This window comes from Acinonyx jubatus, chromosome A1, assembly GCF_027475565.1.
Source record: "Acinonyx jubatus isolate Ajub_Pintada_27869175 chromosome A1, VMU_Ajub_asm_v1.0, whole genome shotgun sequence".
NCBI classification, from domain to species: domain Eukaryota; kingdom Metazoa; phylum Chordata; class Mammalia; order Carnivora; family Felidae; genus Acinonyx; species Acinonyx jubatus.
In genome coordinates, this window is record NC_069380.1 from 178,477,598 (window position 1) to 178,503,383 (window position 25,786).

The following is a 25,786-nucleotide window of genomic DNA, read 5'->3' on the forward strand; positions in this document are numbered from 1 at the left end:
GGCCCTTTGCTCTTAGCATCACCAGGTGGATCAATATGTAAGACAGACACACATGCTCACAGCTACTGTCTTTTCCTCGTGCACAGTCTCCAGGAACGTACCCTGGAGGATTGGCGATGCTGGCCAGGCGTCCCACTGTCCACTGAGCCAGCTTATCCTCAGGCAGATAAACACATGCCTGGAGCCATTCGCCACACAGGGTATCATTTCCCACCCAGACGACTCCTTTCCTGCCGCTATTTTTCCCAGGAAAGAAATAAAATAAAAGCCTTTCTTTCTCTAAGAAAGGACCCATGTGATCAACATACCTTTAGAGAATGATAATATCAGTAGGTTTTATTCAGCAAATAAATCATGGTCTCGGATTTTAAGAGCTTTTGTGATAGCAAAACACATCCCTGCAATCCACACGCATACACCTAAACGCATCTTTCTTCTCCCTCAGAAGCTTGTCATTCAGTGTTGACAACCCAAACAGTATTTGTCTTTCTTTAAAGAACAGCACCCCGCAGCCCTGTTAAAGAGGGGGCCGGTCCACAAGACTACTTACTACAAAGGAAAGGTGATGCAGGCTGCACGCGGCATGCGGCCACTAGACTCATAGGAAGCAGACATTATGAATGTTTTAGAGGATAAGATGTCATATTGATTGGTAGATGTGCAGTGTATGCTGGAACAAAGAGGGGGAACTCTCCTGTGGAAAGTAGGCTTCGCAAGAAGCCATGGTGAGGGGCGTCAGGGAGGTGGCAGTTGGGGCATTGGCCATATTCCTAGGGCACGTTTCTTCCCTCGGCTGCAGCAAATGAAGAAATGAAGGATCTGGTCTTGCTTCCCTTCTGAGTCCCAGGCACCCCCCCCCCCCCCCAATCAAACTGCTTCCAATGAACCCTCTGATCGAACTGTGGAGGCTACAGTCAAGCAGCCAGAAACGAATAGCAAAGCCAGGGGTGCCTTAGGAATGGGGTGAAGGAGGAACCATCCCCCTATCCTGGGTCTTTGAGACTCATTCCTGTCAGGGTGTAAATCCCCGTTCTGCTACTCATAAGCAGATGACCTTGTGCAAACTAATTGACCTCTCTGAGCTTCACTTTTCTTAGCTAGAAGAAAAAGTTAGCATTTTTATAAAGTACTGACTCAGTGCCTAACATCGTGTTAAGAGCTTTATACACATATCTTATTTACCCTTTACAAGAAGTCTAAAATAGGTACTATTATTCTTCCCATTTTACAGATGAGAGATGGGAGGCAGTATTGGAAATTTACCCATACAGACACGGCTGCTAGGTGGGGCAGGTGTTTATAGAACCAAGTGTACACTTTCGGCCACAAAGGGAAGAGGGTGATCAAACTGACCTTACGATGTGATGTTAGTATAAAGGAGGCAGGAATCCATGAGTATCGAACACAGAGAAGGCACTCAAGAAATGTGTCTTACTTTCTGCTGTATCTTGGGTCATTTTGCCATTACAACGAGACCCATTGTAACTAATGTTTAATTGAGCTCTTGATGTGTGCCAGGCGCAAATTTTATCAAGTGTGTGTAATATATTCCCATTTTGCAGATGAAGACATTGAGGCTCAGAGAGCTGGAGTAACATGCAGCTGCTAAGTGGTAGAAAGGTGTGACTTGAACCTGGGCCAAGACACCTAACACCTGAGCATTGCATCATTCCAGCTCACAGCAGGACAAATATCAGCTCCAGGCACCAGGAAAGACTAGGGATGTTTATTCATCTAGATATTCTTCTCGCATTTGCCTAATCCCCTTTCTGAGAAACCTCTTTGGCTTTCTTTTCTGCATTATATCAGAAGGGCAGAGCCACCCAGCTCAAAGGTCATCTGGTCTGGTTCTTGTACAGATACTGACCTTGAGCCTCACATAGGTGAAATGACTTGCCCAAGGTCATGATAACCAATGACTAGCTAAGCCAGGATTTGAAGCTTGGTCTCCTAACTTTTTGTCTGGTGCTCTCTCTACGGTCCTCTTCCATCTCTTTAAAGAACAAAGGATTCTGAGGCCTACGTGCAATGCAATGCCTTATCAGAGAACATGAGGGGACCTCAGCAAAGCCTCCTTCTCTCAGCCTTTTAAGATTTTTATTACTACTATTTGCAAGGTAAGGGATGAGCAAAAATAACCTGTTTATAAACTAGTCAACAAAATGGGTATCATGATCCTTCCCAATCCTAACTTCATTACATTGGGTTTCTATGACAAATTGCTTCTACTGCAGGAGCTCATTCACAACGAGAAGCTAAAATCACCATTTTTCTAATTCTACCTGGTCCAAGGATGCCATGGTCGATACAGACACGGCTCCCTCCTGCACAGAAGCTGGGCAATATTTCAGGAGAGAGGAATGAGTTAGAGAAATAAGGATGCTGAGCAAATCCTGCATGTAATTCTCATGTCAATTTGGTCATTTGTTCAGCAAAGCCAAATTAGGCACACGGGGAGACTGCTAGTGTTCTTTTCAATGTTTAATTTCTGACATGGTTCTCTCAAGGATTTTTTTTTCTGACTCAGAAATAAAAAATCTTGTATGAGCAAATTGGGCTTGATCTTTCTCTTAACTGGTTTTTAGTTAAGTGGATTTTACATGCCTAACCTGAAACATTTTAGAGTTGATTCTAATGGAAAGAAACATTGCATTAAAAAATTAGTTCTTTCTCTCAGAGCCTGATGACACAGGAGGAAATAAAAACCCAGAAATCCGGTAGTCCTGGTCCTCTGATATGTTTAACATAACAGGGTCAGCTTCTTACTGAGAGAAAGATTATCTGGTAGAAGAAAAAAAGGATACTTTGTTTTTGGAATGCAAGCCACCTGTATTGTAAAAAAAGAACTACATTTTCATCTTCAATTAGATAAATGACACAATTAGACTTATTTTGAGTTTGTGACAATTTACTTAATAGAACTAATTTCAGGGGTTTTATGTGACACTCAAGTCCCACACATTTCTTTCCTGCTAAAGGTACACATTTCTCTCAACAGGTAGCAACATGGTAACTACTGTGGCACTTTTGGCTTATACAAAGCACTGTGATGACAGCAGAAAGACACTCCACATTGTTCATTATTAACCGCCCTCCCCTCTTTGGCTTGTGCTCCACTCCTCCCCCTGCCCCCAAATAATCTCTAAAAGATCCCAATTCTGGTATAATCCAATTCACCTCCAGGTGGGGGTTGGTGTCTCCTCTGATCCCAGCCAGGGAAGAGAGATTCTCCCTGTCCTGCATGTTCAGAGCTCAAGAAAGGTGAACCTGTTTGTGAAATCCCCCCACTGGTTTTTTACTACTTAGTTCTTTTAGACTTAAGTTTCTAAATTGTGTCCCTTCTGGTCTTAGCTGGTTTCAGCTAATCTTTACTTTAATACAGGACACTAATGAGGTAGGTATTTTATTATCCCTATTTGTCAGATAAAGCAACTGAGGCTTGTTGCAGATACAGAACATGCCCAAGATGGAGAGTTGCCAGTTGTTGTTTTTAAAACTGTTAAATCTGGCATCCCAATCCCATAGTTAGGACTAATTCTCAGAGACCTCACTGTCCTTCTGCAGCCCCAGATAACCTCCTGACTAGTGTCCCCAGATCCTCTGAGCTTCGCTCCAGAACTGTCAGAAAGAAATGCCCAGGGGAACCAGAGTTGGGTCTAACCTCTGAACTTCTCTGGTTCTCTACCCAGAATGTTATTTGCATTCTGCTTCTGGTCCAACAGAAACAGAATGCAAGCCACGTATGTCATTTAAAATTTTCTAGTAATCACATTAGTAAGTAAAAACAAATTTAATACTATGTTTTTTAACCCTATATCCAAAATATTATCAGTTCAGTATGCATTCAACATAACAACCATTAATGAGGTATTATACACTTTTTTTTGCACTATGTCTCCCAAATCTGGTGTTTTACCCTTAGAGCTTATCTCAATACAGACGCTAAATTTTCAGTGGTTAAAGTCAAACGTGGTCCTTCCAAAACAATAAAAGTATGTTAAATAGATAAATGTTTTCTACTGCGTCAGTTTTAAAATTTAAATTAATTACAGTGAAAATAAAGTGAAAGATCATTTCTTTAGTCACACTGACCAAGTTTCAAGTACTCAGTAGCCATATGTGGCTGCTAGACAGAGTAGTTCTAGACTACGGTGGCTTTGCAGGGTTATCCTAGGCTCCTCTCCTCTGTGCTCGCAGGATATTTTGTACCCACATCTATCACAGCATTTATGGCCTTATTTTGTCTGTGTTCGTTTATCTTTGAGAGAGAGAAAGAGAGTCAGAAAGAGAGAGAAAGAAAGAGAGTGTGTGTGTGTGTGTGCGCGCATGTGCCAGGTGGGGTGGGAGGGACAGAGAGTAAGGGGGCAGAGGATCCCAAGCAGGCTCTGTGCTGACAGCAGAGAGCCCAGTGCAGGGCTTGAACTCACGAACCATGAGATCATGACCTGAGCTGGTTGGATACTCAACCGACTGAGCCACTCAGGCCCTCAGCGTCTATGACTTTAAATGGTAATTACTTACTTACTGATCATCCTACCTGCTCCCTGCTGGGAGCACCTTCATGGGCGAGAGTGAGTCTTCATCTCCCTTTTTTTGAATTTGCCCCAGCAAGTGGCATCAGGCCTAAACACAATGGCATTCAATAAATATTTCCTAAATGAAAGAATGGTTTGGAATTGAGTTTAAAAACTCCTAATTAGTTGGGTCTTATGGTGTGCCAGGCTAAAAGCAATAACAGTAACAGTAATAAGCGATTTGTATGGAATTCTGACGTTGTGCCAGGTTCTCAATTCCTACCTGCTTTAGAGACATTTCTCTTGATCACTACCCCCTGCCCCTAGGCACCTTTGAGGGCGGAACCATTATTCCCATTTTCCAGATGAGAAAACGGAGGCTTAGAGAGATTAAATAATGTGCCCACTCCCACACAGCTGCTAAGTGCCAGAGCCAGACATGTGCAGAAGCATCTTCACCCCTTGACAGGGCTTCCCTCACCTCAGTCTTCAATGACCATGGTCATGACTTTTACTAAAGCCAAGAACCACTTGTACTGGCACATCCTTGCCACATTTAAAAAGCAGTCCCCCTTTTTAAAACTCTAATCCATTCAGCCTCATCCCAAAATAGTATCTGGGAAATAAAATGCTTGCTGTATTAGTTATAAGGCTTTGTGATACATTCAAGTAAACATAACTATTGAAGTAAAACAACATGGCCACATACCACACAAGGTCATACCCTGTAGGTTCTACTAGTGGTATGCCTACCATACTTGGGGAAACGTGAACTTGTAACTTCTGTCTTTCTGTCCCCATAGGCCAAGCATTATTTCTGTGTTTTCTGCCCTCAGTGGCAGTCTAACAAGGGAGGAGCAGTAGAGGAACAGGCTGGAAGGAAGGTTTCCCCATGCCTACCTCATATTTCTAGTATAAAAGCAAAACACAAGACCTAACCTCCCACCCCTCCACCTTGTGGGTTTTTCTTCACTTCTTCAGGGCCAGAGGACAAACACTGCTTCAGGGAGGCTACATCCGTGGAATCAGTCCTCCCTGCTGAGGGATTTCCTATCTTATGCTAGGTAATGCCAAGAGAGTCTGGAGTCTGTTAGAATCCAAGAGCCCCATCCTCCCCACCTGCCTTTTCCCCAGCCCTGTGGGGGAGGGGCTCCATAGTCCATACCACCACAGTTGTGTTCTTGGGCATTGCAATTTCTACTTATTTCATAAATTCACCAGCAATCATTATACCTCAGATACTGCAAACCCTAAATGCAATTTTCAGTAAGAATAACAGCCTACACTAATATAGTGCTGACTGTATGCTAGCCACTGTTCTAAAAACTTTAAATATGTAGACATGAAATTGTCATTTCTGATAGATCAACTGTGATAGAATATCAGTAGTTTTACATGGTCCATCTTAAATAAATTAATCACTTAATACAACAGCTCTAAAGACAAATACTTTTATTATACCCATTTAGAGCTGAAGAAAGTATGGGAGAGAGATTAAGTAACTTGCTCAAGGTCATTCTGTCAATAACAGTAGAGTGGGGCTTTGAACTTGGGGACTCTGGCTCAGAGCTCTGAACTGCAATGCTTTCTGCCACTTACAGTACAAGTATCATAAAAAGAATGCTGTCTTGTACCTAAAGGCTGGAGTCTGTATTTCAGACATATTGGGTAAAGCATACTTAAAAAAATTTTTTTTAACATTTATTTATTATTTAGAGACAGGGGAGAGGCAGAGAGAAGGGGAGACACAGAATCCAAAGCAGGCTCCATGCTCTGAGCTGTCAGCACAGAGCCCAACATGGGGCTTGAACTCACAAACTGCAAGATAATGACCTGAGCTGAAATTGGATGTAAGCATCCAACTGAGCTACCCAGACGTCCCTTGGATAAAGCATACTTTTGCGGAAACAACAGAACATGGTAGTTAGAGTAGCTTTGGAATCAGACAGACCTGGCTTCAAATCCAGGTCTAGGCCCTGGACCTTAGTATCTGTGAGGCTCTGGGAAAGTGTGCTTTTTGATTTTTGATCTTGTGGACCCTCAGTTCCCTGATCTGCAAAGTGGGGGTGTTAAAAGTCCCTAGTTCACAGTGGGGTTGCCATGCTAAATGAAACAAGGCAGGCAAAGCACTTAGCTCAGCTTGACACAGCGTGAAGAGCTCAGCCAGCAACAGTTGTGCCATGGACTGGTCAGAGATAACATTGTTCGCCTGGAAAAAGGTATCTTTCAGATTCCAAACAGCTAGGTTTCAAGCAAGTAGTCCATTCCTAAATTGGAGAGGGCCTGCCTTCTGAATGAAAACTACAGGATCCTGTGCAGGAAAACTGGAATCATGTCCTCCAGACTCATTTTACAGAAGAGGTTACAGAGACCTAGAGGGGTTAAATACCTCGGCAGGGAGGCCAGGCATCATTTTTGAGAACCACAGATCCCTGATCTCATTCGCTTCCACCTTACTGCGCTGACTTGAAGCTGTTCTTCTGGAGTGATGCTTTAAAGAGGAGTCTCAGACCTGCTGACCTGAATCACATATTTCATGCACGTGTGGTATCATTGGCAGCACTAAGCAGCGTTTGGGAGGTGCAGTTGGGGTAGGAATGGGAATTCTTAATGATTTCCACCAACTTTCTCCAAAGCAACCACAAATATACAGCTTCTAAGTAAAACCTGTGTGTTTCCTATGCAAATGTAGCTTCAAGAAAAGGCCTCAAGCCTCCCTTTCTCTACTCGGATTGCCACCTCGAATCCTCTCCTATGTTAATATTTTGGAGAACCACTGCATAAAAACACATTAAATGGCAATATTTTCTGAATTTAACCTTATATCTGCAAATTCAGGGTGCTCATGTGATGAGCCGTAACAAGACAAAGGCTTGTGTTGTGTGGGAGAGCTCTGTTAATAAACATTTCCTAATCTGCTATTCTGTGCCTGGTGCTGAGCTACGCTCTGGGGGTGCAGGGATGACTAAGACAAAGCTGTCCTCAAAAAACTTAGTCCTGGCCAGTCCTGACCAGCAGGATTGGAATTCTTTGAGAACTTATTAGAAATGCAAATTATTGGGCCTCATTCCAGACCAGCAAATCAGAAACTCCAGCAGGTGCGGGACCCAGGTATCTGTGGATTGAGGGACCTGTAGGTGATTCTGATGAACTCTCAGGCCTGTGACCCACTGGAAGTGTGTGAAGCAAGGCTGATGGCAATTAGGGAAAGGTAACATGAAGGGAAGGAACAAGCTCCCCTTGTCTGTTTCCAGGAAGGTGGAGAAGGTGAGAGAGCCCCAAACCCTCCCTCCAGGTGCACTAGGTCTCTGCCTACAGGGGCAGGATGTCAGAAACAGTCTGGAAGAAGCAATATAGAAAAGAGACATTCAAGCCAGGGTGGAAAGATGGAAAAAAATGCCAGACCCAGACTTGGGCCAAAGCAAAATGGTCAAGCAGGTAAAGTTTCTTCTTAGCATGTCTGTTTCCCTTTCAGTATCTGCTCTGTGTCTGTTCTGCCTGTCCAAGACGGACAGTTATCAGACAGACTCACTGTCACTTCCAAACTCAGCCATGCCACTTGTATGAATGCTTTCCCATCACGTTGGAAGTTTCCTGGACTCCCCTCCAATTCTCTCAGAACTGTGCTTTCCAAACTGTCAACCACTTCCAGAGAACTTAAAAAAATCTGTTGGAACTAGATATGTGAATTCATCCACAGCTCTCCCAAGCGCTCACATTTTCTACCATTAATGGATGGGCAATTACAGAGGAGATTAATGATTTAAGTCAAACATATAAACTCTAAAGGTAGAGATTTTAGGCATGATGCCAATTAGGGCAAGGGAGATATTTTTAGAGAGAAGGTATTGTAGACAGTGGCTCTGAGATGGCAAGAAGGGAAGGTTTCCCCCTCTACTCTGGTTAGCCTTGGCCATGGAGGTGCTGACCAGGTGCAGATGGGCCTTGGGGGATCTCTGGTCTGTTTGCCAGAATGACTGCAACCCCTTCCCTGCTATCAGGCACAGAGCCACCCAAAGCCAATGATCCACTGGGGTAGTTGTGGTGGGGGCATCTTATTGTAAATACCTGTCTGTAAGCACTCCCATGGAAAGTCCATTTTTGTATAGTCCATGAGGCTGAACTCAGGAGTTTGAGCTATGTATTAGTTTAGGAATATTAGGGATTAGCTTGACCTGGCTTAAGCATAAAAGGGAAATTATTGGAAGGCTGTTAAGATAGCTCATGAAAGTGAAGGAGTAGCTGGGCAGTCAAGCCCTGTCTTTATTCTCTGTCACTGGGCTTTCTCCATGAGATGGAGACAATGGTCATAAAGAATACCAGAATCATAACCCCATGCCCTTGGGCCACCAAAGAGAAGAGAGCTTTATTTTTCCAAATTCACATATAGGCATCTTAGGCAAGGACTCTGGTTGTCTTGGTTGGGGGTCACTGGCCTTCCTTAGGCCAGTCACTGTAAGATGACACTGTGAACTCTGTCTGGGTGCCAAGTCGGACCCAGATAAGACATGAAGAGTGTTAAGTATAGACCTGGCCACCAAGTAAAGTTGCCAGATTCAGCAAATAAAAATACAAGATGCCAGTTAAATTGGAATTTCCCATGCAATATTCCGGGCATACTTATACTAAAAGCATTATTTTTTTGTCTGAAACTCAAATTCAACTGGGCATCCTGTGTTGAATCTGCCAACCCTATCACCAAGGGAACTGATGTGAGTCATTCGGGTTTCCCATGTTGTATCTACAACAAGTTGTTTAAAACCTTGAAGAAGTACAAAGTTCTTTCTAGAGGAAACCAGTTTCCATGCCTGGAGGTACCCCTGAGCCCATTCTCCATGATGGGTTGGCTGTCTGACCAGAAGGGAATCTGTATCAGGCATCTACACTTTCCACAAAGTTTCACAACTGCCTGGCTGTCTTATGTAAAGCACATGGGTTACTCTTTTTATCAATCATACTGATCCTTTGGTGGGACTTAAGGAATTCATCAGAAAATTCAGCTAGGATCAAATTGTGAGTCTACTCTTGCCAAAGCTCCTAGAGCAATCTGATATTGATAGTGTCAGCGTGAGACTAACTAGCTGGTGGGTACCCATCTCTCAGGCTGGGTGTTGGTTTCCTCCTCTTGGGAGGCTGACCACAACCAGTTTGTAAGGTTGGCTGCTCCTTAGTCTCAGCTAAACATTTGGAACCTAAAGATCTCTGCAAGCTCCATTTTCACCAACGGCGTTGATCTCTATAAATATTTACTAAACTTGCTCTGTAGTCAAGGCACAGCCATTTTTTCTTTTCCTCTGGAAGGAAGTTTATTACAGAAAGTAATAGGTGATGTCTTCTTACTACCCCATAAATCTGCTATAGTACCTGTGTGCTGAACTTCTTAGACAGCAAGAACAAACAGTTGTTGCTGAAACATTCCACACAGAGGAAAACAATAAAACCAGAAGCAAAAGCAAAACAACAAACAAAACTTATACAGAGATTTTTTTCTCTGTTAGAATATTTAACACAAGGTCAAGCTGCCCAAAGCTGAAGTTCTATTATATTTCCTAAAGTAGGAAAACCAAACAGTTCAATTTTTCTTTAGACAACACTTTCTTATTCTAGTGATCAGCAGTGAATTTTTCAGCACCAAGTATCCAAGAAATAACCCTGAGCTATGGGGTGCATACCCAAGCTCGTATTTAGGACACACAAAGCCAGTCCAGGGGCAAGGTCCGTTCTAGACAAGATGTGGACCTAAGTAACTTTTGCTTTGTGTTCTCCAATCTGTTAACAGAAGTGATGGTTGGTGCCTGAGAAACTCTGGGTAAATTATATGATAGTTTTAGCGAAGTAAAAAGCCAGTTTCATGGCCTCTCAGCAGCCTATTTAGATTTAAGGAGAAGACTGTATTTCTTTTTTTTCTGAGAAAGCCCCATGCACTTAGGATAAACTCCTTAATGAAGTGCCAATGATCTCAGAGTTGACCTTCAATGTCCTTTCCACACAGCCTGTGCTGCATACCATGGTCAGGAGCCAACTTTCATCAGGTGAGGGTGACTTGGTTCTCTATAGGCTTTCTGGGAAATGTGCTTCAGGGTCATCTCCTAGGCGTGTGTGTGTGTGTGTGTGTGTGTGCGTGTGTGTGTGTGCACACGCGCGTGCGCCAGCATCTATGTATGGTGTGGGTAATTTTCTGGCAGGTGTACATGTGACCACTTTGTCCATGGGAGGGATTATTATTTTAATAAGTTGCTTTAACTAGTTAATTTTTGCTGAGATAGTCCTTTTCTATACTCCGAATTTGATATCCTTATTTTTTATATAGAAACTGGAAAGCTGATTGCCCCTTGCATGGATACTGAGTGGTTCTATTTGGGTATGCTGCTGTATATCCTTGAAGGGCAATGACTAAGTTTGTCTGGTTCACTATTGTACACCCAGAACCTAGCACAGTAAAAAGTCTTTATTCAGCGCCTTCCTTTGCTGAGCACTGTGCTAAAGGTTATTTAAGAACTATCTCATTTAGGGGTGCCTGGGTGGTTTTATTGGTTAAGTGTCTGACTTCAGCTCAGATCATCGTCTCATAGTTCATGAGTTCTAGCCCCATGTTGGGCTCTGTGCTGACAGTACAGAGCCTGGAGCCTGCTTCAGATTCGGTGTCTCCCTCTTGCTCTCTGCCCTTCCCTCACTCATGCTCTTTCTCTCTTAAAAATAAACATTAAAAAAAATTAAAAAAAAGAACTATCTCATTTAATCTTTACAAAAGCCCTATAAGACAACACTTTTATTGTGCCCACTTTACAAGGAGGAAACTGAGTCACAGGGAGGCTATGAATCTTGCTGTGCTCATGTAGCTAGTAAGTAGAAAAACGGATTTGATCCTGAGCAGTCCAAATTCTGGAGCCTGTTCTCTTACCTTGTACCAGAAAACAATTGTTTTGTAAATACATGAATAAGTGGATGACTAGTACCCTAAGATTAAAGTGCTTGGTGACAAAACTGTGGTCTGACCCTTAGTTGTCAGGCCCAGAATTCACATAAAATTCTCAAAAAGTACTGTCCATTTCTGCATTTCTCCTTCTGACTCAAGTCTGTGACCTTCTAGATCCTCTGCTGCTCACTCTGATTCCACCCTCCAGAATGTGTGTCATTCTTACAGTTCTATGACATGAACTCCCTGTTCTGGGATTGCTGACTGTTGATTCCCATGCCAGTGGATAAATGTTTAGGGGGACACCACTTCTGAGTGCTATTTGCGCTTTCAGAGTGGCCCTCAACATTCAAAGGAACTGTAGGCCAAGCCTCCTGATGTAAGGACAAAGTTCCTTGTTAGTGTAGCTACCCCTCCCCCCGCCCCCCAGACCCAGAAGAGGCCCGCCTAATTTCACACCTTGAAAAGAACAAAGAAATAGAAAAGATCCAAACTGCAATCATTCCCCAGATCACTGAACAGATCACTCTGATTTAGAAGTTGTTGTTTTTTCCTCAGGTCACTCATCCACTCCCAGCACAGCCTGGGGAGGGGAGGATTATACCTTCTGAGCTGAGATGGCAGCTGTCTCAAACAGGGAGATCAAATCCCAACCTCAAGACCCACTGGCAAATTAAGCCCTTCTTGCCGGGTAATGCTACTCATTGTGGGAGTTACGTTAACTTATGGGTGGTCTCTTCACGTTCAGAACTTTGCCTCCATCTTTTCATGTGTGATTTATACAAGCAAATCTTGAATGGTGGAGTTTCTGCCATTCCACAGGACATGTGCTTCTCTAAATCTATACCAAAAAGGCAGCCTACTTGATCTACAAATATGTTTGCTCTTTGTAACTCAAGCCTAGTCAGTAGACAAGAGAACATGGAAGAAAAATCTACCCATATTCTACTCTGCTCCCCAATCAAACCACATACACCCAATACTTGGGGCTTCTTTTTACCACATCGATTCCAATTTTCAATTCCTGTTGGAGATACCTAGTGTTCTCACTATTGCATCATCTGTCGATGTCCACTATCCAAAGGAACAATTATCTAACACCAAAACACAGGGAATGTACAAAAACACAAAAAAAGAGAAAGAAAGATTCTACTTTCCAAACTAATTTCCAGGAACTGCTACTAAAGACAAGTATCAAACACTTTTCTACTTTAATCATTTTCAAAACTTTTAATGAATCTCCTCTTTTAAACAAATAATGCCATTAGCATGGATGCTATGCAAATGAAATGCAGGGCCTGCTTTTGTTTGGCTTCCTTGAAATTGTTTCAGAAACCTGATCACATCAAATATTTTTCAGTTTATGCAAAACAGAACCTCTCAATACATTTTTTTTGAAGAGTATGTAGTTTTTCATTTGCATGTTGGTCCCAAGTGGTAAATTTACACTTTGAATGTAGGATTAACAAATTTCCATGTCTGAACTGCATTTTGAAACTTAATCATACAGAAGTTACTTTCGTATGCCAAGAGCCTTAAGAATCTGAAACTGAATGACCTTAAAGGTACCTGGATGCAGGAGTTTAGCACACAGGTGGCACCGGGGACACCTGTGTCCCACAGGAACACCATTTTTGCAGTTACCTATTACATACAGTGTTCTCTCAAAAACTAATCTGTGGTCATCTTGGAAAATGCAGGAACGAGCATACACTGCCTGCAGTTAAAAAACCATTCAGATCCTGGGATCCACAGATCTGCATCCAAAAACCCCTTTTTCAAACTGCTCTTTCTCAGTTTGGCAAGCAGGCCGGCCGGTGCCACTCTCTCACTGTCAATGAACAACATTATGGCTTGAGAGAGCTATGCATGATCACACTTACTGTAGCATCAACTATTTTTTTCTTAATTGTCCTGAGATCCTAGAAAGGAAACAAGCGTCTGTGCTGACAGAGGAGCTCAGCGTGAACTCTCATTTTTCACATGGAGCTAATTAAAAACTGAAATTAGTTAAATATGGAAATGACACTTGCAAGCACTTTAGTAGAATTCTGGCAAAATCCCTCTGGAGTGCTGTGACATTACCTGCTGCTTCGAAACTCCCCAACTGAATTTCACAGTTAAAAGGCTGAGCAAAGGGAAAGTTATTATTGAGATTTCGGATTCAGAATGTGTCTGTAAAACTCCAAATTAAATTTCACGGCTGGCCCTTGAGTGGTTGGCAATATATAACGCAGGCCAATAGAGTGGGCCGCTAACAATGTCCCTGCAAGCAGGCGCTCCAATTACCCCTCTTTAGGTATGGTACTGTGGGTGGCACAGTGCGACAATCAGAAGGTTAACGGATATATTTCTCTTGGAATCTGTCTCAAGGCGCTTCATACACGCACTGATTTCAACCCAAAAAGGAGGCTGTACTCATGCATGGTAGTATGATGGGTCCAATTGTGAAAACTGAGCAGGGTTTCTTAGGGGTAACAAGACACACTTTTTACATATGAATTCTTCTCATAGGTTGGTCTATCTATAAACGTATAGGTATATGTATACATAAATGCATATAAATGTGCATGTACATATATGTATGTACATGTCCACACACACACACATATATATATATCCTTCTGTATATGTATGTCTAATAGGCATTTCCCAGTTTTTATTCACAATTGTGATACCTTATCTTGAAGCAGGGAGATCAAACAGCTTCAGTCTTAGGGGAAAGTGAGAATAAATAGCCTTTCCAAATGGGCAATGATGAAGAGGGGCCTTCCAGAGTAGGTAGGAAAAGCACCATCCAGGAGGTCAAGTTCCCATTAACAGGCAAAAGCAGTAGCATTTGCTCAAGGGCAAATTACGGTGTTTGTCTACATCTGCATACAATTTAATTAAACCCGCCTATGTGTCTGATGGCCCTGGATCTGCGGCAGAGTATTTGGGAAGTCCATACTCTCTCCAAACAACTGGAGTGTTGTGATTTTATTGTTTTTCCGACACCCCATCCATTTGCCCTTGAGGAATTCCCTCCTCCTGGACCCTGGCCACGACTGAGGCAGGTATGGTGTCCCTGCCTGGGCAGGCCAGAGAGAGGGGCTGATGCGTGCCAAAGCCAGCCCCGCCCCTCGAGTGGGCTGGCAGGGAGCCGTGGGCCGGCTGGCCTGCCAGGAAGAGTCCTCTGGCAGCTCGGGGCGCGTATCTCCCCATCTCACTCGGGCTTTGCTAGACCGAGGCCTGGAAATCGTTGCGGCTTACCCAGCTGGATGGGTGCAATGCTGCAGCTGTACCATCAGGCTGGCTTATTTTTATTGAATTTTGAATATCCAATTTCAAAGCAATTCAAATGAATTTGCCCAAGGCCTCGGATCAGCGTGGCTGCTGACACTCTCTGCAGTAGGGTTTCGAAGTTCATATTTCTAAACAAAGGCAAGATTACAGAAGCTTTCCTTGTCAGGACCAGCGCCTCTAAAGAACCCTCTCTACCAACTCTATTAGGTCCCATGCTGACAGCAGTGAAAGCTGTTCCGCTAATCTGGGTCCAGGTCCCTCACTGCTTAGGCCGGGGTGGGCAGGCAAACTTTGTCCACTGACTGAAGAAAGATGGAGGAGTACAGTAGAGGTTCTAACAGGATGCAGAAGGGTCCAGGACACGGAAGTTGGCACATGTAGCGTTGTTGGACAGAGAAAGTGTGCAGAAGTAGGGCAGAGGCAACTCCAAGGTCAAGCTGTGCCCATGCCTCGCCCTTCAAGATTGAAAAGAAAAACAAAGAAACCCTATCCATGCTCTAAGAGCAACCGAAGAGATGCCGGGAACTCTTCATCTTGGGGAATCTTTCTAGCAGCTTCAAAAATCTGTCTTCCCTCACCCCCGCCATTCCTTTCTAATCCTGCTACACCCATGCCTAGGAGCCACAGCTTTTAAATGCACAAAACAAAACTCAACCCTCATGGTAGAAGACTGAAGAGCTATGGAGAAAAAAGTGCTTCCTGAGAAAAAGCCCAACACAGCATCTCAGGACCGATGGTGGCTCGACATTTGAGATAGAACCTGCTCTTAATTCTTTCAGTAGGACGTGGGAGACATTCAGGGCTTGGCATTCACTGAAAACTGTTTTTAAGCAGCCTTGGGACAAGACCAATTCAATAACTACTGGTGTTCACAATCTGTCAACTCCTCCCCTCAGGGGTTAAAAAAAACCCGACAAAACCTGAGAGCAAAGAGCAAATTGGGACATGAAGACTCTGAGTGACACTACAGTCAGCTTCATAGGAGTGGGGCGCCTGTTCGTTCTTCCTCAGCAACGCACCCAGCTGCCAGCACAGTGCCTGGCTGTTAGTACGTACTTAATGGATATTCGTGGAATGAATGGATGAATGAACGAACAAAGTTGTCATCTTATGTCACCATGGGTACAATAAGGATTTTAGAGTCAGAAAGGCTCCTAATATGGCCACCATTTAATTGCCATATAGCAGTGGACAAATAACCTCTAGGCTTCAGTTTCTCAACTATAAAATGTCTTTAACAGTAGTACCTGTGACACAGGATTGTTTTAAAGATGAAAGGAGAGAATGAAAAGAAAAGCCTGTTACCATTTGGAAGGGGTAGATGTCAAGCTCTTCCTTTGCATGTATCCAACTGGACAAATCACAAATCTTTGTACCTGATAATGTATGTTCCCTTTGCATCCTTCCATGGAGTCTGCCTCTTAAACAGGAAAATATTCAAATATGTAGAAGTCCCAGTTTTGAAAAATTTGATAGTCCTTCAAAAGTGATTATTTTGTCTGCTCAATGCAGTCAAACTTACAAACCTCAAGTGTATGCTGTAAATGAGGGAGCCATGGTTTTCCTTTAAGGACTAGTTCTATAGATTTAGATACAGAGTAAATACATAGAAATGAAAACGTAAAATAAATAGCACCAGGATAAAGTAAAAATCCCAAAGATCGAAGTAAAGGAAGGCTGTGGATGTCAAGAACCCAATGGCTGGAGGAGGCTGGGGGAGCTGGGTAGATGCTTCTAGAAACCAGAGGTAAGAACAGATACCCACAGGTCACACCCCTTTCATTGTACAACCCAGCCAGTTTTAAATCATTTGCTCCTTTGGGCAAACAGTGCTGCTGGTTAGTTATCCAGGAGATGTTTTTAATTACGAGCTGAAAAAGTCATTCTGTAGCCCTGAAACCAGTGCCCTCATGCCTAAGAAGTGCTTTTTAATATTTATACATCTAAAGAGGGTTTGCCCTTCCAGACATGGAAAATCATTAGGAAGGCTTCTCAGGAGGATATAACTTTGGTCAAGGTCATGCACAAATCTAAACTTCAGATTTCAGCCAATGCTTACCAGTAGGTGCCACTTTTGTGCCACAAACCATTTCTGGCCCTCTCTCGATTTTATTTCTAGGTTATCAATTTTTAAATAGAGGAAAAGAACAAAAATATGCTTGTGAGACAATTCTGAGCATATAAAAGTTGAAGAAACTTTTCTGTTTTTCCTCGTTACTTGGCATATCTATTTAATAGAGCTTTTTTGATTTTTACTTTTTTCTTCCAGCACAGCAGATGAATGGGCGACCCAGGAAAACTGCACTCAAAGAAACGTCTTGTAACAGTTCTAACTTTGGTTTGGCATGTCACCTCTGTAACGATATCAGGGAGAGGAAATATTCCGTCAAAGCTGTGAGCATGGAAGGAAACAGCCTGGATGGTGTCCAAAGACACACAGTATCTTAGCAACTTCTGAAGTTCAGAAAAGCCAACATTTCAGTTTGGGAAGCCGTCTGGTAGAAGTTCCGTCCTACCCCACCACAATCACTGAAAGACACACCTTAAGGTGGAAGTGGCCATCGTTTTCAGGATCTACTACCCAAGCTGCTGAAATGAAGTGGCTGTCAGGGGCAGGCAGCTCTTGTCAAGAAAACAAAGCAAAACACTACTGCCAGAAACATATGAAAATAGGGATAACCAGGTAAGGTCAAACATGCTGTGATTGAAAAATGTCCTCTTCCCTCCTACTTTGCAAAAGCATAAAATTAATGTTCACAGGAAGAAAAGGAGAGCAGGAGTCAGACACTATTCCAAGACCTTTCCTCTAAGAATGGGGCTTGTGCCTTTGCCTTCTGAAGGAGGGTTGAGAATCCTTCTCTCTTACTTATCTCTGGAAAATGAGAGACTCCAAACACCCATTAAAGACGTCTTGGGGATCACCTTATAACCCTCAGCCCTGTCTTTTGTAGCTAAGTGGTTAGTGTGTATTTGTGTGGGTCAAGGTCGAAATCAACTTTATCTATATCCTCAACATTATCTCCCACATCTGATACTGAATGTTAATCCTAACAATCTAATCCCTGGCCCCTCTCAACCCAGCCCAGTATGGATCCTAATCCTCAGAGAACCCAGTATGTAATTGTCACATAAGTAGAAATCCCTGCCCCTCTCTAAATGAAGCCCAGCTCAGATCACCTGTACTGTGACTGTTCCTTATACTTAGGCAATGAGATCACTGGGTAGGTGAAACATGTCGTTTCCAGGGAAGAGGAAAAGTGGATGTTTGTTAAGCATTTTCTTTCCCCTAACAACTATTGTCCTTCAAACATCATTCAGTGACAAGACAGGAACGCTACTAAATCTAATTCTACTGTCTTAACTTTTCCATTACACATGTGAAAATAACTTAGGAAATACATTCCTACAAGATTTGGTGACCAAACCTGGACATTCAACCTCCAAGATATCTCTCTCATAACTGTGCTACTCTTGGGCTTCCCTGCTTCTGTCCTTGTTCCATCCACATTCTCTGCTTTCTGGGCTTTGAAATGGCCACCTACCTCTGGTCTCTTCCTACCTCTGGTCTTGACCCACTCACTTCATTCTGCATAGGGCTGCCAGACTGCTTCTGTGCTTCCCTTATTCAGAATTCTCAGCACCTTGCACATCACTTCAGAATCAAATCCAAACAGGCTCTTTTTCTTTTGTCTCTTCTTTCTAGTCCTGTCTCCATTAATACCTCAGCATCCTATATTTTTTTGGTTCAGTGTTAATGATATGTGGTTCACTACAACACCATACTTTCCTAGGCTTTAATCACTGTGTTCTTTATTCCTGAAATGGACTTCTCCCACCTTATCTCCCACCAAACTCCTGTGCACCTTTCCAGGTAGAAGTCAAATAGCACCTCCTCTCTGATGTACTTGAAAGCTTCAGATAAAGTCATCCTTTTCCTTTCCCCACTCACTTAGTACAGAGCACAGTATGGTACCCTTAGTTTTGTGTATCACTGATTGTTTGCACACCTGTTTTTCCTCCTTGTGTGATGAGGACCTTCTGGAGAGCAGGGACTTTGGTTACTCATCTCTGCTTTGCTGGGGTCTCAGCACTTAGGAGGAAAGATTCAGTAAATGGCTGCTGATTGAATGGATCAAGGGCAGAGTCAGTTCTCAGGAGGTAGTCTCGAATCCACTCAAGCTTGGGAATGAGGCTTAAAAGTAAAACACTGACATGGAGGTTCTCTCACCTGAAAAGCCCTCAGCTGCTCGACTAGCTCTATTTTCACAACTCTCTTCTCCTCCCTCCATACAATTCCTTTCTGGGAGTTCTGGGACAGCAGTCCAAATAAAACTGCCCCCCACTCCCACCAAGGGTGAGAAAGTCCATATCTGAAGTTACTCTAGGGATCAGGGACCCAAAGTTGTAATCAATGAAAGAGACCCAAGAATACAGGGCAATCTGATCCTTTTTTCCTCCAGGCTCTGTTTTCCTGGAAACACTTATTTCTTTATGAAAAAAAGAAAGAGGAAAAAAAGCTCACAAGACCATGTTAAAGCAAATGCTTAGAAAATATTTTTGAAACATTTGGAAGTAATTTCTATTCACAAATTATCTCCATTCACAAAATGAAAAGGCAAATTATGCGAGCTGGATAAATTGAGAAAGAGAAGAAATAAGACTTAATGCTGGGAGCAGAAGAGGAATAGGAAGAAAGAAAAAGAGAGAAAGACTAGTAATTCTTGTATTTCCATAGTAAGTAGAATTTTAAAAGCATTGAACTTGTATTACTTCCTGTGAACGTTACAAACAATTCCAAGATGCTGGTAGGCAGTTAATTTCTCCAAAAGGCAGAAGAGACAGTTTAAGCTAAATAAAGACAGGTCTTCCATAACCCACCAGTGGGAGAGTTGTGGCTAGCAAGTGAGAGGTAGATGAGGAAGAAATTCAAGAAGAGGGAGATTAGACAGAACAAGATGGAAAGATGGAGAAGGAATAAGGAAAGCTAACATGAGCGGAAGAAAGTGACAGGAGAGGATTCACTCAACATCAACAATGAATGGCAAAAATGGCATGATAAACTTTGAAGCCATCCTCTGCTTCAAAGACAGAGCTTCTTTCTCAAATACCCATAACTGAGAAAATAATCAGAGTAATCATTAAGCCAGTGGAGCCTCTTGATTCTTAGGAAGGTGAACCTACCGATGGTTTAGAGGCTCCAACCCTGGGCTGGGTGCTTGTGACCATCCTGTTGGGAATGCTGCTTTCCTTGTGATAACAATCAATAGTCAATAATCAATAAAAATTCTCTAACCAATAAAAATTAAATAGCTACATGTCATTCAAAAGCAATTTGCTAGTCGCACGCTATAAGAGACCCAACAGTCACAGGTAGAGTGACAAAAGTTCAGAATACAAACAATGGCAAATAAATGAGCAGAGAACATTTGCAGAGCTCAGATCACTTCTAACTGGCCCACCACAACTTGACCACTGCAAAAGGGTTGGCTAATCTAAAACTGACGGCCATTTTCTTATTTCATTCAGTGCACTCTACAGCCATCCTCTTGTTTAGTCTTAATAATTCTGCAGGAATGGGCATTGTTATCCTTGTTTTAGAATGATAATCTGATACTGAGGGGGATTTTAAACAATATCCAAATTTGAATCCAAGCCTTAACAGATCCAAATCCACATTCTTTCCACCTCAGTCTCCTGCTTCTAAAATTAATCATGAACTGTCTCCACTCCTTTTCCTTTAGAGGTCCCTCTAGCTGGGTCAGGACAAAAGGAGCAAAGAAATCCTGAGGGCAGAAGAAGCAGCTGCCTAATGGTACCTTGAGCATTTAGGCTCAAGGCAGGTGTACGGAGCATTAGCAGGGTGCCTGCTAGGAGAAGGAGCCCCAGGCAATGTCGGGTAGTGCTGGGCTGGCTCAGTCTGGTAACCCTAGAAGGTGCACTCTAATCCCTTGTAACAATTACTTGGCGCTTACTTTATACCAACCGCTATGCCAAAAGCTGTGCATGAAACACCTGACTTCATCTTTGTAGCTACTCTTGGAGGTAGATGCATTTACTATTACAATTTTACAGAGAACAAAACTATCTCAGAGAAGTTAAGTAATTTGCTCAAAGTCATATAGGTGGTAACTGGAAGAGTAGGGATTCTAGCCCTATTCTGATTCCAGAATATCTGCTGTTAGCCACTAAACAACCTGCTTTTTTCATGTCCTGCTAAGACGCTTGGGGGATGCTCAAGAGATTAGGAAGCAGTAAACACAGTTGCTGAGTGTCAAGTCCACAGCATCTAGATTAACATGGAACTGGAATTCAGGAGGTCTGACTTTGAAGACACTCCTGCTTATCACTGATTGTATTACTTAAAGCAACTTATTTGACTTGAACCTCAATTTATTCATCTGTAAAGTGGAAATAAAATAAAGATAGTGCTTGTTCCTTGAAATACCACAAAAACTCACTATAGACCTGCTACACTTGGGAAGAAAGGTACATATCAATGTTAATAACTCAGATAAAATAATGGATTGATAGAAATTTAGAGCTCAAGTACCTTGAGGATTACCTATGGTCATAGAGCAAATGTTTGAGTGCATGTATGCTTTGCTTATGCAATTCCTGGCTCTGGGACTGTGGACAAGTCACTTGACATCTCTGAACCTTTGTTTCCTTATCTATGAAATTGAGATAAAAATAGTACAATCCCCACAGTTCTGGGGATGAAATGAGATGGTGTAGGCAAAGCCTGGCGACCTGCACATAGTGAGTGCTATGTCAATGCTATGATTGTTTTGATGGGGAATCTGAGGACCTAGGAAGGTAAATCCTTGTCCATGGTTACACTGCAAGTTAACAGTAGAGGAAGGAACAGAATACAGGCCTCTTGTTCATGCTGCTTCTCCTCAGCTGTACAACATTGGGCACATTACTTAAAATTTCTAAGGCTTAGCTTTACCATCTGTTAAATGGGGACAATTCTTCTCACCTCTACCAATAAGAGGGGAATTAAATAAGCTATCCAATCAAAGCCTTCAACCTGAAGCACCCATCTTTAGTGCTCATGAAATGCTAGCTGCTATAACTTTAGCTTCCTTCCATAGTTTTTCTTTCTATTTGGATTTGAGAGAGATTTTATCCTCAGGAATCAGAATGAGAAAGATCTTTTTCTCAGGGCTGTTTGCTGAGTCAGAGAAGGAGCTAGACACACCCATCACAAAAAAGGAAAAACTGTGGAGTGGACAAAGCCCAAACTAAAGGAAGCCACCCAGGAGAGGTCACTTAGAGTAACATCATCTCCTGCATCAGCTTCTCCCTGAGGCACAGCACCTGGGATAGGTGCTTTAGTCCTCCATTCAGAATTCTTTCCCTTTCTGATTTGAGAAGTTTCTGTCAGCTCAGATCAGAAGCACTGCATGACAGCTTTCTGCGGCAGTGCTCAATGTCACTGTGGAAGGAGAACAGTATTTGGACACCGACTACCTGGGTACCCGCTGCACGGTGGTCACTTACTAGCTGTGTGCCTTGGACAAGTCCTTTCCCTGAGCCTGCCTCATATGCCTGTCCACCACATTAAACCATGAGGTGCCACAGAAACATAAAATATTACTTGCTTTTCACTATCATTTCTTGCACTCTCTGCCCCTAGTCTGGAGGAAAGGAGAAACTGTTGTGATTGCCTTTAAAAAAGCCAAATTTCCCATGAAGTCCCCAGTATTATATGGATGAGGAAGCAGCCTTTTTTTCCATTTGTGGTCCTGTTATGGGGGGAGGATGACAGCAAAACCCTGGACAATTGTAAGTGGCTACTAAGGCTGTTTTATGGTGAGAAGGATCGGTTACGGTGCTGTTTAGCCAAAGCAATGTGTGTAAAGCTGGGGGAAGTGGCACCAGACCATACAGATCAATGCCAGCTTCCTGATGGCTGATAAGGGCCAGCAGGACATTATGCACCAGGACAGACAGCACTGCTGCCTCCTGAACTGCATGGTTGTCAACAGCCCCATTTCCTCCTCTCCCTCCTCTTCCCTGGGTTGCCAGAGCAGAACCATAGTCACCCATGAGCCTGGGCAGGAGTTGGGGGCAGGATCCCAGTGCCTGCTTGTGCCTCGAAAGTGTCACATTTGGGTTTCTATATATCATTTGCCTTCAGCTTGGGCACTGTTCCACCAAAGGGCGATTTCATCTTTTGAGTGAACTTTTGATGAATTTGATGAAGTATTTTGCGCAGATGGTTCTGCATCTGAATAAGAGGAGCCCATCACGTCCAGCGCATGGAATGAAGTGTTTTATTTGTGTTTCTAAGGCAGCAAAGAAAGCTTCTGAGAACAAAAAAAAACACACAAACCAACTTTTTTTTAAAGCTTTTTTAAATCAACTTGTCTGGCCTTATTTAGCATTTATGAGCAAGATACATGGCATACGAGGTATGTAAATGGCTGTGGTGAAGTCCTTATAGTCAACAGATAAATGGGAGGAGATAGAAATAATGATAGTCCTGATCTTATGTGCGAGTGGTACCATTAAATGAGAATATCCATATGAACTGCTTAGCATACAGTAACTGCTCTAAAATACCACCTATCATCATTACTGCTAAGAGACTATGAAGAATTCAGAGAAATCCTGTGTTATAGGTTGAGTTGTGCTTCCCCCACCAAAGGTGTTGAAGTCCTAATTGCCAGTATCTGTGAATGTGACCTTATCTGGAAGTGGATCTTTGTAGATGATCAAGTTAAGATGAGCTCATTAGGGTGGAGCTTGATCTAATCTATGACTGGTGTCCTTATGAAAAAGGAAAATTTAGGCACAGAGACAGACATGCACACAGAGAGAATGCCATGTAAAGACTGGAGCTGTGCTGTCATGGCCAAGGAACTGCTGGAAGCTGGGAGTGAGACCTGGGATGAACCAGGCTCAGACATGCATGGCTCACCTGACTCTTTAGTCTTTGACTTCTAGGCTCCAGAAGGGCAAGATAATAAACTTTTGTCACAAACCATTCATTTAGTGGTACTTTGTTATGCCAGTTCTAGCAAACCAACACACCCTCTTTCAGAGTACCACAGTGGACATGTCTATAAAAGAGATATCTTAGAAGAGCTGTTGTATCTATTTTCAGAAAAGTAGAAACTTGAGTGTAAAAATCACTATAAAAAGACACTGTTAGTTTTTGGATTTATCAGACAATTTCAACCTTTTCTTTTCCCCTTCTCTCGTTTCCAAGGAGTCTAGAAAAGTTTTCCTAGCTTCCTTTGGAGCAAGGGACAGCCACGTGACACAATTCTGACAAGATATAAGTAAAGTTTGGTTGGGGTGGGTGTGTGTGTGTGTACATACGATGGGGCAGGGGGATAATTCAGGCTTTTCCAGATAAAAGGGACAGAGATCTTGAATCTTTCTCCCCTCTTTCTTCCCCCCATGAAGGTAGATATGATGCCTGGAGCTGCAACAGCTATCTTGCTACAATGAGGCAGCAAAACCAAGGGGTAAAAAACCCTAAAGCACCAAGAGGGGCAAAGCAGAGAAAAAGGAAGAGTTCATGCCATGGATGTCATCACCGAGCAGCATCATCAGTGCCAGTTTCTGTAAACCTTGGATATCCAGCTAGCTATGTAAGGAATATAGAGCCTTGCAGTTTTGTAAACCACTGTTAGCATTCTTATGGTTGTTAGTTTATGATAACTTGTAGCTGAATGCCTCCCTCATTGAAGTGCTGTCTTGACTGGCCATCCAGAAAAGGACTTTGGGCCCTCCTTGTGAGTTTCAGTTTTGAAGTACATTTCATTTATCTTCCACTTCTTTCTGCCTATTTTGGTCTTCCTGCATGCCCTGACATGGACAACTGGTTAGGGAATGTGTCATCTTTCTGCTGTCAGGACAAAGGTAAGGTGCAGCTGACCAGAGTTTGCATGGCCAGAGGGACTCTCTTTTCTCTTTTCTTGGGAGCACTATCATTAAGAGTAGTTGCAAGGACTTCTGGGGGTATGGAAACACATGAAGTTAAAGTCACCAGGCACATAATTTTAGGTTGATGTCAGTAAACATATGGGTGAGGATGTGGACTTGGGAGTTGAATGGACCCATGTTTAAATTCCAAATCCCAACTACTGACCAGTGTGTAACTGTGGGCAAGTTACTCAACCTCTCTGAATCTCCTTCCTTAATTATCAATAGAAAAGTTAAGTCATTGGGAAGATTGGATCAGACATGAAATGTGAAGTTCCTATATATGGTATGTCCTTAATAAATGGCTGACTTCATTGTCCTTTGGGAAAGATTTACATTCAGGGGTACTTGTCATTACAGATCTTCAGGTGAACCCTCTTTTCACAGCACAAATTTGACCAGTTTAGTTAAATAACTTTTCAGAACTTAGCACCACAGCTTGCCTCCATGAAGGGGATTGAGGACTTTGGGCATGAAAAGACAGGCTCAAGAGGAATAAGCAACACAGAGTCAAAGCTGACCCACACTTGGCAATACAGGGGTCAGAGACTTCATTTTCATTTTGGTGGTAAAAGAAGAAAAAATATATACCTAAAGACATAATTATAAATCAAGGATAACAAGATTTCTCAGTCTTGGCACTAATGACATTCTGGGTTGGATGATTCTTCGTTGTGGGGGGCAGTGCTATGCATTATAGGATGCTTAGCAGTATCTCTGGCCCCCTACTTACTAGATGCCAGTAGTGTTCCCCAACTATGACAACTAAAAATGTCTTCTAGACACTGTCAAATGTTCCTAGGGATGTGGTGGGGGTGCACTGAGTTAGAGCAAAGAGCAAAAGAGTGAAAAAGAGTCTCCCTGGGTGAATGTTACTGGGGTCGATAAGCAAGTGGCCCCCAATGCACTATAACCCCGCACAGTGTAAAAAGTAGTAAAAGAAGAAAGAAAAAAATTGTGCACATCTTTGAGCCCTGACCACCTCATTAATGAGCAAAGGTCCAGGTGACCAGTTATTACTCCACTGAGACTGCAGAACAAGAAGGAATAATATTTGGACTATTTCATTAATCTGTGCCAAGGACCTTTTCAAATTGAGTCTCTTAATGGGTAAAATATTTGATATTCT

General features: G+C 42.7%; 1 protein-coding gene and 1 long non-coding RNA gene across 2 annotated transcripts in view; one reads left to right on the forward strand and one right to left on the reverse strand.

Annotated features, from left to right (window-relative positions):
- The window catches only part of TENM2 (teneurin transmembrane protein 2), a 982,382-nt gene that overhangs the window by 231,095 nt on the left and 725,501 nt on the right, over positions 1-25,786 (reverse strand). The gene's annotated exons all lie outside the window — the stretch shown is intronic.
- Positions 11,683-25,630, forward strand: LOC113592614 (uncharacterized). Its single transcript, XR_008292874.1, has 4 exons — positions 11,683-12,121; positions 16,985-17,398; positions 23,936-24,008; positions 24,140-25,630. It is a non-coding gene; the product is annotated as an uncharacterized LOC113592614 (long non-coding RNA).